This window comes from Aphelocoma coerulescens, chromosome 2 (genome assembly GCF_041296385.1).
Source record: "Aphelocoma coerulescens isolate FSJ_1873_10779 chromosome 2, UR_Acoe_1.0, whole genome shotgun sequence".
NCBI lineage: Eukaryota > Metazoa > Chordata > Aves > Passeriformes > Corvidae > Aphelocoma > Aphelocoma coerulescens.
The window spans coordinates 140,079,831-140,094,563 of NC_091015.1; the positions used below are offsets into that span (position 1 = coordinate 140,079,831).

The 14,733-nt window shown below is 35.8% G+C and overlaps 1 protein-coding gene across 7 annotated transcripts in view; it reads left to right on the forward strand.

The window, feature by feature from the left end:
• RALYL (RALY RNA binding protein like) overlaps positions 1-14,733 on the forward strand; it is a 382,211-nt gene that overhangs the window by 102,996 nt on the left and 264,482 nt on the right. The window contains exon 1 of one of the 7 annotated variants that reach the window (XM_069005021.1): positions 10,033-10,252. The exons of the other annotated variants lie outside the window; for them this stretch is intronic. The gene's annotated coding sequence lies outside the window, so the exon portion shown is untranslated. Of the gene's footprint in view, positions 1-10,032; positions 10,253-14,733 lie in introns of those variants that run through there. 7 annotated transcript variants of the gene reach the window in all.

Genomic DNA, 14,733 nt, shown 5'->3' on the forward strand with positions numbered 1-14,733 from the left:
TTCAAACATTAAACACGTTTCCACTTAAATTTTTCTTTTTTCCTCACAAGCAAATGTTAACTCTTACAATATTTACTTGATTTTAAGGGCCTCCAAGACCGATTTGAGCTAATGTGAGTTTTTCCATTGAGTTCTGTCAAATTTCAGATGGTCTTGCACACTTAATTAATATGAGAAGTTACTTATATTTTTTGATAACTTAGTCATGCTGAGGACATAAGCATATACCGCTAATAAGATTTTCAATAAAATACTTATTGGCATAATATAGATGGTATTACTCTAAGACTGAAAAACATCATCTACAACGTCTGAGTGAAAAATCAGGCTGCACATTTCTGAATCTCTATATTCAGTGATGCTCTGGTATAATGCTTTTTCTGAGGAAACACGTGCCTAGAAAAACAAGATTTTAGGGGAACTTGAGAAACATCTCAAGATGATCATAGCAGGAAAAAAACGCCCCCTTTCAAATGGCCACTGTGGCTTCCTGAAAGCATTCTTGTTAGTGGAAAAGCTTCAGTTACTTAAAACAAGGGGACATGGTCAATTTTGGAAGGGACGCATCTGAGTAGAAGTGTTGGGGAGAACTGGCCTTCTGCTGCAGTCTGAGGTGGTTCTGACCACGTATAGATCAGGGCAGCTCAAGAATATTACAGTCTCCTAGGACTGACAGCTCCACTGAAGCCCCACATCTGATCAGGTCTTCAGCAGATGCAAGATTTATCATCGTGTTGTGGTTAAAGATTTACCTCTAGAATGGGCCAACCCCCCACATTACTGATACTTTTTCTCTGTTGACATTTGTCATTCTCATGAATAGTTTTGTTAACCCCTCTGTCTCTTTCTGCTTTTGTTGGACTGATGATGGTACCTTAAATGCTGCTTTACTGATACAAACAGCTTAAACTTCTTGTTTAAAGTTTGTGCTTATGCACTTCTTGTCCATAAAGAACCCTTTTATAGATTATATTAACAGATAATTAAGTAGCCTTGCCAAAATTGGTATAATATTTTCTACTTGGACCTCATACCTAGGAACATTTTAGCTTTGGGGTTTCTAAGAGTATATATTCTGCTGCTTCTGGCCTGTATTGATTTCAGTTGGGTAACTATTTGTTGTACAAGATAACTATGTATTCAGAACATATTCAGGAGTGTGAATAGTAAAGCAATGCAGTAATCATGAAAAAGCTTTCATTTAGGGAAGAAATGCTATGGTCATGCCTCTAGTCTTGCTGTGGCTTTGCCATTAAGGGTTTAAGAAGGTCTTCAAAACTGTAGCTAAAAATCAATATGAGTTTACTAATAACTTGCAATACTTTTCTATAGAACATTAATATTTTAAAAGTAGAACTTGATTCTAAACCAAATTTTTTGTAGTGAGGAGTAGATTAAAGGAGAGATGAAAAAACTTGATACACTTGAAGGGAAAATGGCTGTTCAATATGTGTAATACTTGGTCTGACTTCCCACACAACAGCTTTGCCGAAGTTATAACTGAAGACAAAGTGCTTTAGTGTTCAACAGCTTAGGTGTGGACAGTAGTGGTCTGGATTTGGGGAGTCAAGGAGGGAACACAGGAAGTTAACTTGCCACAAGGTTTTCTCCAGAAGACATCATCACAAACCAGTGGCTGACAGAGGGAAGAAATTTTTCCTTCTCCTCCTTTCTCCTTCCTTACTCCAAGTTCCACATCACAAACATGGATCTGTACTAGTATCCAAAAACACAAACTGTCTGGACACACAGCAAAAACTATCCTAATCCCACAATGATTTGGAAGGTCTAATCTTGCTGTACCATGGTAGTTTGAAGAAAGAATCTGTGCTTTTGGGCACTATACTCATCCTTGAATTATTGTCTTTGCTTACCCTGAACAAACTGCCTGTTATTTCACACAGATTAACAAATTTTAAACCTTTGGGGCCAGAGCACTTACTATAACTCTGTCTAATTTAAAAGGCTTTAACCCAATCTGGGAAAAAAAATAAAAACAAAAAAAACCCAAGCAACAACTAACTGAATGCATGCAGAGATAGCCCACAGGAATAGTCTATATGAAGCTGACAAAATATTTTTCACTAGTAAAATTTACATATATGGTAAATATCTCTGAAATGTGGGGAGATATATTTTTAAATGATTCATTAAAAAACCATATATTTTAAAGGCTGATTTTTCCCCCAGAAATAAACCCAAAGGATTATTTTAGGGGGTTTTGCATAACTAGAAAACATAGCAAAAAATATTCATGTGATGCCTGGGGAAAAAACTAGTTCCTGCATCTTGTCTTTCATAATGGTGTTACTGCAGCCATTTTCTTCAAGGGTCTGATCATTGCTGATTCAAAAATCTTAATTATAAAAAGTGTTAATTTTTTTATTGCAATTTCTAAGAGACTTGACGTAGATTGGCAGTTTACAAACTTGAAGTGACAGTTTCTGTAACACTTTCAGCACCACCATGAATAATTGTCTTCCAATTAGTTATTTCCACAGAAGCGCCTGTGTCATTCATTTGGGAGGAATTCAGTTCTGCACGATGTCATTGAGAAAATGAAATTTGTTTTAATAAAGCTATGTCTTAAATATTAACAGGTAAGGGCTCTTAGTTTCTGTCATGTTAAGCTGTTGTCTAAAGGAAATCCCTGGTCCTCTCTCCAGTACTTACAAATCCTTTTTTTCCTTCCTCAATGATACTTTATTCAATAAATTACAATAAAATTCTAATAGCAGAAGTTCAAACAGAAAGATAGAGAGATTCTGTTCTAACAATTTATCCATAATTTACTGAAGATTTTGTGCCTAGCCCTCTTCTCTCATCCACAGATTGTTTAAGAACACAAAATCTGGCATCAGCACAATAAGCTAGTCTTATGATAAATTGAGAATTATGATAACTTGAATGTTATTTCATGTCCCATTCTATCTTAAAATACTTTCATGTCTCCAAATTCAAGGAAATATAGATATCCTAATTTTCAACTTAACACTCATTTGACTTACTATAATTTTAGATCTCTTCACATAGCTTTTATGTAATTACAACAGAACTTACAAGATTTTCACATTAAGCTTTGAGCCAAACACGTACAAGATGTACCACTCATTTCCAAAGTGGTCTGACCTTACTGCAATCATACAATCCTTGAATCATTTAAGTTGGAAAAAACTGCTGTTATCATCGAGTCCAACAGTTAACCCAACAAGGCTATATTCACCACTGAACCATATCCCTAAGTGCCACATCCATGTCTTTTGAATGTTCCCAGGGATAAATCCTTCACTTCCCTGAGCAGCGTATTCCAATGTCTAAAATGTGAAACTTCCAATGCCTGAAATCCCAACATTTGTAAAATAGGCATTTCTGACAGGTCCCTTCTCTTGTTGCTTCAGCTTCAGGGACGACACAGTAGTGCTGAGTTTCTCTGACTTCCTGCTGTGTTCTGGTAGCTCCATGTGAGCGGTGCTGCATAGACGAATGTTGCCCTGCTCTCTGCAGCAAGCACTGTCCAGTGGGTCCATAGGCTCAGAGCTGTACCCTCCCATGTCTGTAGGGTTTTCTGAGTTGCCTTTGGAGTTCAGCTGCTTTTTTTCTAAACAGCTCCTAAAGAGTGACACAGGACCATTATGTGCCCAAGGATTAACTTGTCATCATCTAAAGTGCTGTATTTTATAGGGTGAATTTAAATTCCCAATGTTAAGCAATAATTTAAACCAGAATGCAATATACCTTACCTTAAAGAATTCTTTTTTTTATATAGTCTTGATTGTTTTTCCTTAGCAGCAATAATTAAAAAAAAAAAAAGTAGTTTTAAAACACAATGTTAGAACTGGGTACACCACTGTTTTCAAATGACCGTGAAACAATAATGTGCTGTAGATGGAAAAAATGCTTTCACCTGAAGAATCGATTCTTTCTTCAAATGCCAGCTAAATTCCAACTAAAAGTACATAAGCTGAAGCTTTTATGTGTTGCCACACAGATACACATTTGTGACAAACATGCATATGAATACACTTGATACATGTATTCTTTTTATCAGATGTAAATTATCATCACTCACTCCACTAGAAATGCAAAGTTTTAAGTGTTGCAATTAGCTTGGGGATCAAGCCCAGTACTTAAATCCTGTTGGAGAACACTGATATTTTCCCAGAACACTGTGCTTACTTCTATATAAATGGTCTAGATGCATATAAAATATACTATGTTGTCATTTCCAATGTTTTAGTTAGTTAAAAATATAATATTTTTGTATGTGTAACTATGGCAGAAGCACTTGACCCATACTACTTTAGGTGGAATTTCTGAAGGCCTTATTAATAATATATAGTTACTTTCATAATGTAAAATCTAAAAAAAATTCTAAAAAGATTTATTTAAAAAACAGTTGGGAATATATTTTAATTAATCCCACCTAGCCATGTTCTTGCTGAATATTAACATGTATCATTCTGCTGCTGAATCAAAGTCATTCTTAAAGAAAACTATTTCATCTTTTTGAAACACTTGAATAACACAAATCATTATGTTAAGTACATACAGATTCAGCCTGCTGATGAATACTGGCCTATAGAGAGGATCAAACACTTTACCTGTCTCAAAAATAGGCCAGGTATTTCAGTTTTGATAACTGTAGATTATCAGAGTTCCCTTTCATTTGTGGATGTGTTTTCCTGTGGTATGCATTACAGAGAGAAAATCGAGATTAATGAAAATAGCTCAGATATTCAGAAAAGGTGAAATTGCAAGGAAAGAGATGCTAGGTTGTACTTTCTTGAGTAACAATGTGTTTATGCATGTAAAGCAAATAATATAGCTCAGAACTAAATTGAATCAGAAATATGTTGAATAAATACACTGGAATTATACTGTTTAGTAAAGAACTTCACTGTACAGATATTTTTAAAAAGCTTACACAGAATAGTGTGCTTAGTGCATGTTTTTCTTTCCAAAGAGAAAGACAATAGAAACAAAATAACACATTTTGAAGGCAGTTGAGCCACATGAAACAAAGCATTATCTTCTAAATTTTCCCATGTCTATACATATGTATGTGTATGTATATGTGAAAGGACACAATATTGTGAATCTCTTTTGTGAAAAGTAAACAGTAGTTACAATGAAAGGGTAAAAATTATGAACATTTTTATTTTATTATATCTTTCAGTCTTCCAACATTATGAAAATTAATTTTGATTCACTCAAATGGCGTTCTGATGTTTAAAAATTCATGGAAATTCATGGAAATTCTTCTAAAAGACTTTGAGTGGATGCACTTTTCACTAGGTTAATTGATTTTTGTTTTAATTGCTTTTATTTTTTTCCCTAATCTTAACAGAATTAGGCTCAGGATATATGATTAATGTAAAATTTATACAATAAACCTGTGTTGGAATTTTTTAAACCCTAGGATGCTAGGTAATAATTCCATAATACTTTTCCTATCTCTACTTATTAATTAGGTTTGTTCTTGTCTGTATGTCATTTTAACCAATACAAAATATAACAAAATCTAGGTATCAATGTAATAGGCAGCCTTTTCCAATTCCATTCATGCTTGGTGACTGGATTCCAGCACCCTGTCCATAAAATTCCTTGTTGATTGCCCCTTATATATTATCTTATACAGATCTAGCTAGGTGGTTCATGCCAAAAATTATGCTCGTAATGTGCAAATAACATAAATTATCTTCACTTGTAAATACCCTTCTTTTTCCACTCGCTAGTATATAGCTGCTGAATTTAAATCTATATTAAGTTATCCAGAACTAAATGTTGGTCTCCTCTGGTAATAATAATGACTTTATTAGGAAAAAATATAAAATACATAGAAACATGTGAGACTATAGTTATCTTCACTTATTAGTTCTAGTCTCTAATTCCTTAAAGAGGGAGAAAGGTTTGGTGGAAAATAACTGTTACAGTAACCCCAGTAGTACACCAGTAGTCTGAAGAATTCAAGAGTTTTTGGGTTTTGCTTTAGGGTGACACATAAAAAAGCAAAAAAAAAACCTCGTGGTTTTTTTTTGTTTTTTGGTTGGTTTATTTGTTTGTTTGTGTTTTTTTGTGGTTTTTTTTTTGGTTTTTGTTTGTTTGTTTGTTTTTTGTTTTTTTTTTTTTTTTTTATTTGTTTGGTTCTTGGGGTTTTTTTGGTTTGGTTTAGTTTCGTTTGGGGTTTTTTGTAAGTACAGCCTGAATAAGATGGATGAAAAGCAACTGGGAGCTATATGCCCAAAAAGGAGTGAGGCCAGCATCATGTGGGTTGGATACTAATATAGCTCAGACAGTAAAGAACTGTGAGAAAGAATGTGTAGCTTAGTTTGTGCTTCAGGCAGCAATCTTCAAATGTTGTAGAGGGTTTTATTCTCATGCTTTTAGCCTTTTTTGCTGTGATATGTCTCATGACATTGCAAAATTTTCCATGCTAGTCTACTTCCCCACACTTTATCCTGTCACTCCATTCCTTCTCATATTCCCAGCTAGAAGGAGGAAAGCTTTGTTTGGGCAAGTCTGCATAGGGAAGAGCGTTCTGTCAGCAGCTTGGAAAGATACACATACTTGTGTATAGGTATATAAATATGTATATATTCTTTAATTTTTTTTTAATATTTGTCATTTCTGTAGCAGTTGCCTGATGGATATGCAGAGGGTAGAAGGATAGGGGTGAAAGTCAGAAAGAAGAACTTATAATGGTTGGGATTTGTGGTGTAAGGGACTGACCAGGACCTAGAATTACTAAGAGTGCTACTGAGCCATAACCTCCTTCATTATTTTGATTTTAGGGATAAACTGACTAATTACTGTCTGTAAGCTGTTATTAAGATCCATTATAAGAATAAGATTTTAAAAATTTTCATATTAGCTGTAAATTGGTAGCTTTTAAAAAATACAGCAGTACTTTCAGTGAACATGACTTTCTGGGAAAATTGGTCCAACTGAAGTTCAGTGGACCTAACAATAATACAGTTATATGCTTATCTCAAGCTGCAAAAAGCACATAGAATGGGCCACATGGAACACTTTCTATTCAATCAGTCTTTTTTTCTGGACCTCAGTTTTTAGGACTTGGCAGTCACAAAGAGCTAAGGGGATTTTTAAGTTATATAAGAGAGAAATTCTCATAAACCCATATTTTAAGTCAAGGATCTTCTATAGGTACTGAGTTTTACAGTGAAGGAATATCTTCTTATAAGCTTCCTAAGGCTTGCAAATGATTTTTTGTATGTGATTTTTCCTGCCACATCAGACATGAGGCATGTTTCAGTGCTGTGCATCTCTTCATATATGAATGGAGAAGAAATATAGGAAAAAATCTGAAGAAATATTGGAAAAAATTCTAATGCTATTGAAATTGATGGGATGTATCCCACTGATTCAGAAGGTAAAGATTTTAATTTCTTTAGTCTATACTGAAAGAAAAAGTAGCTGGTGAAACAAATTCTTTGACATTTTCATCTTTGGAACTCCAAGCAGTATGTTAACATGCCTTTTTTGACAAGTTTCTTACTCTCTTTTAGAATAAGTCTCCTAAGGTCAAGCTGTGCCCTTTTAGAGTATGGGATCTGCCTAAAAGAACACAAAATTCATGGCTGCAGCACTGGTGAAACAAAAAGCAGCTGGGATTTTGGTCTTAGGACAAATACCCTTTACCTTCAGCCTGCACATCAGTCAGCCTCTATGCTCAGGTGAACAAGGATTCAGTTATTTCATGGGATACTGTAAATAACCCAAATCACAACTGTAGTTTCTGGCTATCCACTGGCTTGTCTTTTCCTCTAATGTTGGTTTTACAGTTTTCAACAACTCTTCTCTGATCCTTCTCCTGAAAGTGAATCTTGCTCTGCAAATGTTATTTCCATCCCCAGCTTTCCTCTCCAGAAAAGCAGATAGGGTCTAACTGCAAACGATGGCTTTTCATTGATTGTCTCTGAGATTCCTTATGGCAGAAAGGGGAGAGCGTGTTATCCTCATAACTTGCTGGTGTTCTTTCTGGAGGCATAGAAAGACCTGCAATATATTTAGGCAACCAGTGTGAGAACAGCTGCATTCAAACAATTAAAAATAAAACCTATGAGAAGAGAAATAGGAAGTAAAAGTAAAAAGAAAACAAAACAAAACCAGTTCTGAAGCACTCTTCAAGTAAGAAGCTAGGAAAACTGATATACAGCCAAGCATATGTAGCGGGTTGGGTTTGTAACCAGGCAGAAACACCAATTTAGTGTAGTGGTTTGGCCCAAAATACTCATTACTGTTTATCTTCTGTGAGATAAGAATTAGAAGAAATGCAAAGCAGGCACCAAACTTGAAAGAATATAAAGAAGTTTATTAACACACCTAAAAGAGGGGGAAAAAACCAGAATTATACCATACCTTCAGAACTCTCCTCCTCCCCCCACCTTCCTCCCTTCTCCCACTGACAATGTAAAAAGACAACCCTTAAGATGTTCAGTCTGTTTACCACTTCCATAATAACCTTGTTCAGTCCATTTAGAAAGAGAAGTCTCTTTTTGCTTGTGCTATGAAAACAGTATCACAATGAGACAGCCACCCACTTCCAAATATTGTTCAGTCCATTTAGGAAGAGGAGTCTCTCTGCTCGATGTGATTCCCTTCCCCCGACTTGCAGCTTTTCCCGCAACTGCTTTCGAGGGTCCACTCTTGAAGTTTTTTGGGGTACAATTTTAAGGCTGAACTGTTCAGAAACAAAAAACAGAGGCCCTTCTCCTTCCCTGGGAGCAAAGGGTCTTCCTCATCTTCATTGTTAGGACTATCTCTGGGAGCATCTCTAGGAATTGAAGTTTTCTCCTTTCCCATTTGGAGCAAAAGTCCTCATCTCGTTCATCTGGTTCATCTCTCTCTGTCCAAACTTGTCATGAAATTACAGCTGCATCAGCATCTGCCTATCTCAGCGCAGGTGCTTTTGCTTACGAGTTGAACACTCCACCCCCCAGATCTTCATGAAATTACAACGGGATACTCTGATATATCACAGCTTCACAACAGAATTTCAGCTTTAAGCATCTCCTCTCTCTTCCCTCAGGTTTTCAGCTCTTCATAGCACTAAAAGGGTTAATCTCACCTCGGCCTTGCAGCTGGAATTTTTCTTATCGCAGTGGAGAGGGGGGAGAGCCAAGCCTCTCCGGCTGCCCACGGCAAGGCAGTGGGGGGAGGTTCCATGGCTGGAACAGGCCCATGGCTCCAGGCTGGCCGTGGCCCGGCCCGGCCTGGCCCAAGCAGGGCCTGGCCGGGCCCGCTGGCCCCCGCACGGGGCCTGCAGCCACCTGTGCCAGCGCCGGAAACGAGAGAGAGCTTGGGGGGGGAGTTTGTCTATTCTTAAGTGTGGATCACAGAGGTGGTCACAACTTTAAGTGGCTTAAGGAATTGTCCATATTCAAACTGGCCAGCTGATAGGTTCTATCAGGTCCCAGAGGAAGCTGTAAGCACCCCTCAGCAAGGACATCCCTTCCGGGACTATGCTAGCTAACCTATGACAGCGTATAATAGCCAAGAAAATTTTTCCTCTTCCCAGTGAAATATCACGGGTTAGATTTTAATAAATGCTGATATTTGCTAGGCAAAAAATTCTGACTAGCATTATAAAATTCTTACTACATGGATGGCCTCATTTGATAATGTGTGCTTGTAAATTCACTGTGTTTGAAAACAGAAAGCCAGCTCTGAAGACATTTGGCATGCAAAAACAGCCTTACAAAATATGCACATCTTTTGTAGATTAGAGGGAAAGATGATATTTACTTAAACTAGCAGGGTTTTTTTAAAACTATTAAACTTAGGAGTTTATTTGTATAATTGTAATAAAATAATTAATATCACTTAATATTTAATAATAAAACTGCATAAATTATTTAAACTTTAGGATTAAGAAAGTAGTCCCTGATAGTGATTTAAAGAATTCAGTATAAGTTATTGAATCAACAGTATTGGCAGTTCTAGATGCAACCTGTTTAATTCATAATTTGAAATATGATATAAAAGACTGGAAAGAACAATAAAAGAGCAAACACAAGATGGCAAAAATAAAAATGGATATAGAAGTGTTCTTTACACAACCATAACACTATAACTGTGATTACAATACTCATATTTTAATCAGGAAACATAATGTATTCGGCAGAAAAATGAATGGGAACTTTGTATTTCTTGTCTGTCCAGCATTTCATCCTAACTCCTCCAAACCCTCTGAACACTATTTGCTCCAAAAATGATGATTACTCATCACCAGGTAGGAAACTTCTAAATTTCTGTGTCACTAAAGTTGATTGAATAGACTATCAAGGACTAAGGACTACCTTTTAAAAAATTGGTACACTTGGAACTTAAAAGGAAAAAAAGTCATTATAAGGGATATAAAAAAAAAATCTTTAAAGATTTTATGGTCAATGGACTGAAAAACAGATGGGATTATTTTTTTTCTGATCCAAAGTATAACTAAGCAGCAGGAACAATGAAATATAGACTTTCCAAATACTTGAATTCTTTCTTTTAAGCTTGATATGTTAGATTCCAGTTTTCAATAGCATTGAATAATGAATAAAACAAAAATTATCTAATTTTTCTTTACACAAATTGCCTACAAAGCTGTTGTGGAAGACATGTATTAGGTAAACTTTGAAACAGTAGGAATGTTCAAAATATCTTCTGAAAACATTATTTCCATGATTATAAAGGTCTTCTATTTCACAATTTATCATATCTAAAACTTTTAATTTGCCAAATCCCAAATATCATGCATGCAGATGAACAAGTAGAATGCATTAATGAGGCAGATCACCCTGAAAATGATATAATTGGTAACACCTGCAAGCTCAGATTTTCAGTGATACTGAATTTAAGTTATTGCATGAATCATACATAATTTATTTGAGTCCTTAGTGAATAATAAAATCTAAGAAGGTAAAATTTACATACAGATTTATATTAGAAGAACTACCAGTTTGCAGAATCACAAAATTTGTGTTTGCACCACAGTTTCAGTGTTTTCCCAGAGAATCACCATTTTCCCAATACATGGTTGGAAATATAGTTCTGGATCTTCTGAAATGACAGCTAATAAGACTTAACATTTTTATATCTATATGGGTTTAAATCTTCTAAAACATTAAATAAGCAGCAACTGTTATAGTTAAGCATTATGTTTTCCTGTGGATCAATAAAAGACGAAATAATTTTTAGAAACCCTAGAAATAAAGTTTAGTAAAATCATTGTTAAACTTGAATGCAGAGGTATAATATCACTGTCACTGCTGCAATTTGTTTCACAATGGCAGCCCTGAGACCAAGAGAGTGGGAATTCAGGCCTTGTTCTGTTTTAAATCCTCAGAGATTTGCAGGAAATCAGAGCAAATAAATTCTCTCTTGCTTTGAATTACTCACATGTATAGATAGAAGATTTCTGGCCTGAAGGGTTTTACAGCACATGAGTCATTCATGTGAAGATGTGGGGGGCAGAAGAAGCAATGTTTCAGAAGGAGAAAGTACTTAGTGTAGAAACACTTTCATAAAGGGATTATACTGTTATCCGCTTGAAAGCGGTCTTTGTTTCTAAGGTAATTTCATTTGGTATTCTAATCCTTTCAGGTGGTGATGTTTGCTTTGCCTTATTGAAGCTAGAATAGGATTTTTGTATGCTTTCTTGATTTTTCTAGCCATTAAAACAGTCTGTGCCAGTAACTTGGCATAAAACTAGTGTTATCCTGCCATACTGTTCCTTGCATATTCCTGTGAAGCTCAGCAGATGCCTTCTGTAGTTTGCTTAAAGTGTGGCTGCAGTTGCAAAAGTGTCACCATGTGGAAGAGCAGTTTGAGAACAAGTTTCCATAAACAAAGGGTGTAAAGTTGGTAAAGCTATCTCCTTGGCTCATTCACACCAATTGCAGGCAAAACAGGCTGATAAACTAGATATCCACAAAAGCATAATTGCTATTTTTGCTACTGATGTGAAAGGTACGCAATAATTGGGTGGGAGAGTGGATTTTGTACCTATTGCATAGATTATCTGAGACTATCAGTTCTTTTATGATGGTTACTTAATTGACATTTTCTAAAGTTATTTCTCATCCATTTTGTTCATTTGTTTAATAATATGGACTGGAGATACAGAAGCCAAATCTTGAAATACATTTCAATGATCACTTAGAACATTACCAGTGAAGGTGAGCTGTGACCACCAAGTAATCTTTAATGCTGTTATGTCCAGCACAAGTAATATGATAAAAAAACAGTAAACTGTGAAATTTAACAATCAGAAAGATTATTTACCTTTCATGGGGAAAGGCTCCTACTTTGATAAAACATGGCTAAGAAAAGTTTTGAAACTTTCTTTAGCATGAGTTACTTTGAAAGCAAAACTGCAAGATAAACACAGATGGTGGTAGGATTTTTTTTTTTTTTTTTTAATGCTGCAGTTTCCCAGAAGAAAAAGAGCTCTGAATGGAGGGTGGATGGCACCATTTTTCTGCTTTTGTTCACCTAGGCTTGTTCTGTTTTTTCTCTGAAGACTTTTTATGTAGTTTAGCAGAGTTTTGAACAGTCTTTTTTGATAACTTGGGGCACTTGGCCCTTAAAGTACAGCTACTTGGTGAGTTATGCTTGCCCCTCTGCCCACACATGGCAGGAGTCTCCCTTTGCAAGAGTTCAGTCCAGTGAGAGACTTTCCATATCACAAATTGGACAGGGAGGAGTACAAAGTAGCAGTAAGGAGATCATTCTCTGAACTGACCTATAAAGGGTACATTACTGAGCATGTCCTAGTAGAATGCAAGGTAGATTCACAAATGCATCCCTTTTCCAGCCTGATATGTCTCTGATATGAGACAGAAATTGCCAACACAGGCTGGATAATTTGAGTGACTCTATTTTTATTTAAAAGGAGAAAAGTGTGTGTTTTATTTTTATTTAAAAGGAGTAGAGGTGAGCATGTCAAATTAGAATTACCAGAATTTAGACAGTGTTTCTTTTTCCTCCCTTTTCTCCCATACAAAGCCCAAGGGTGATGTCATTCATCCTCTGTACTCTTCATGTTACTCAGACCATTTTCTGCATTGGGTTTGGTTGCTGCAGGGAATCCCTTTATCTCATGAGTTAATCATGGAGGGTGGAGATGGTGACTCCTTCAGGATAGCAGGCTAAACAAACTTGAGAAGCAGTCCTTCCTCAGCTTATTTCCACCTCACAGAATTACATTTAGTTCTCCATTTCATAGACTTCAAAGCACAGACCAGATTCTCAAATGAAGCTCCTTGCCATCAGCACTGATGTTCATTTTTCTTGACCTGCAACAACATGGACAAAGCCTTTGCTGTAAATAAATGAGGGGGTTTTCTGGACCTTACTCTTTCAACATGTGATTTGTCTACATTGGCATATAAAGGCATGGGACTTGAAGATTTTGACAGGCATAGGGCCAGATGCATTTTCAGTGAATCCTCATTATGTAGTTATTCCTCAGTCAAGACAAATTCAACCACATTTTCTGCACTGGAGTCCTGAGAAAGAGTACCCCTCTTTACCTTTGCTCCTAGAACTGCCAACTAATTTGTACTATTTAAGCAGAGGGAGAAGAGGCACATTTCAATTTTATATATATAATGATAATTATACCCAAATGTCTCAAAAGTAGGGGCTAAAAGTTCACTTAAAATAAATCTTACTAGAGTTATCTATGGATTAATATATTTATCACAAAAGATCACCTTGATGCTAGAAAGGACTGTTTTGTCAAGTGATTGTGATTTGTATCTGATCCTGAATAATTTCATAGTGTTTCTGTATTTAAAATGTTTATCTCTGAACAGCATTATTTACAATGAATGCTATTTAAATTTTTCTTACATGTATCTGTAGTCCCTGTTAACAGACGTATGGAAAGGTTCCTTATCCTTTCAGGATTCCAAGAAATATATACAAGAGTGGGGAAATAAGACCTGAAAAAATTAAGTGACTTGCCTTTTGAAAGTCTTTGATCTGAAAACCTAATCTGCATGTCCCAAGTCTTATGCAGAAACCCATCCTCTTTCTCCATAATTAAGCAGACATCTGCATGTACCTCATCTTCAAAATACACTAATCAGCAAACAGTTTTCATGCATTAATACTCTTAATGTATACAAAAGTGTTAACTACTTGGCTTTACTACAGTTGAGTCAGACTCAAATAATAAGTACTTCAAAACTCAAAAATTCTCTCCAGTTTGCCTTTATAGCAAACAGTGTTATATATCTACACCTTCACTAGTGTTGTTTAGGAAAATGCCTGTTTCTGAAAGACTTTTATCACAAGTGTACTCTTCTCCAAAAGTAAGATTTATACTCTCATTATTGAGGTAGAAACGTACTTTTATTCAGCAGCCAAGTTTATGAAAAAATGCTATTTTTCCATTGTGTAAAAAAAAGAAAATTGCTGAAAATACCATCTGAACTATATGATCTGGTGCTACACAAAAAAAACCAAAAAATCTAATTACTCACTCCCATTAGTTCAAAGTAATCAGACTATGTGTGCACCTATGTTGCTAATCAGTTACACAGAAGAATGAACTCATTATTTGCCAGCAATGCAGAAGAACTTGGCTGAAGTCACCAATTTCCCTGAATTTGTAACACGTAAGGCTATTGCTGGCTTTTTAGTTCAGAACCTCTCTCTCCATCTCCTATTCTCACTTGTGGATAAGTGGTTAAGATGAACAAAATTCAAAATAAGTCAGCA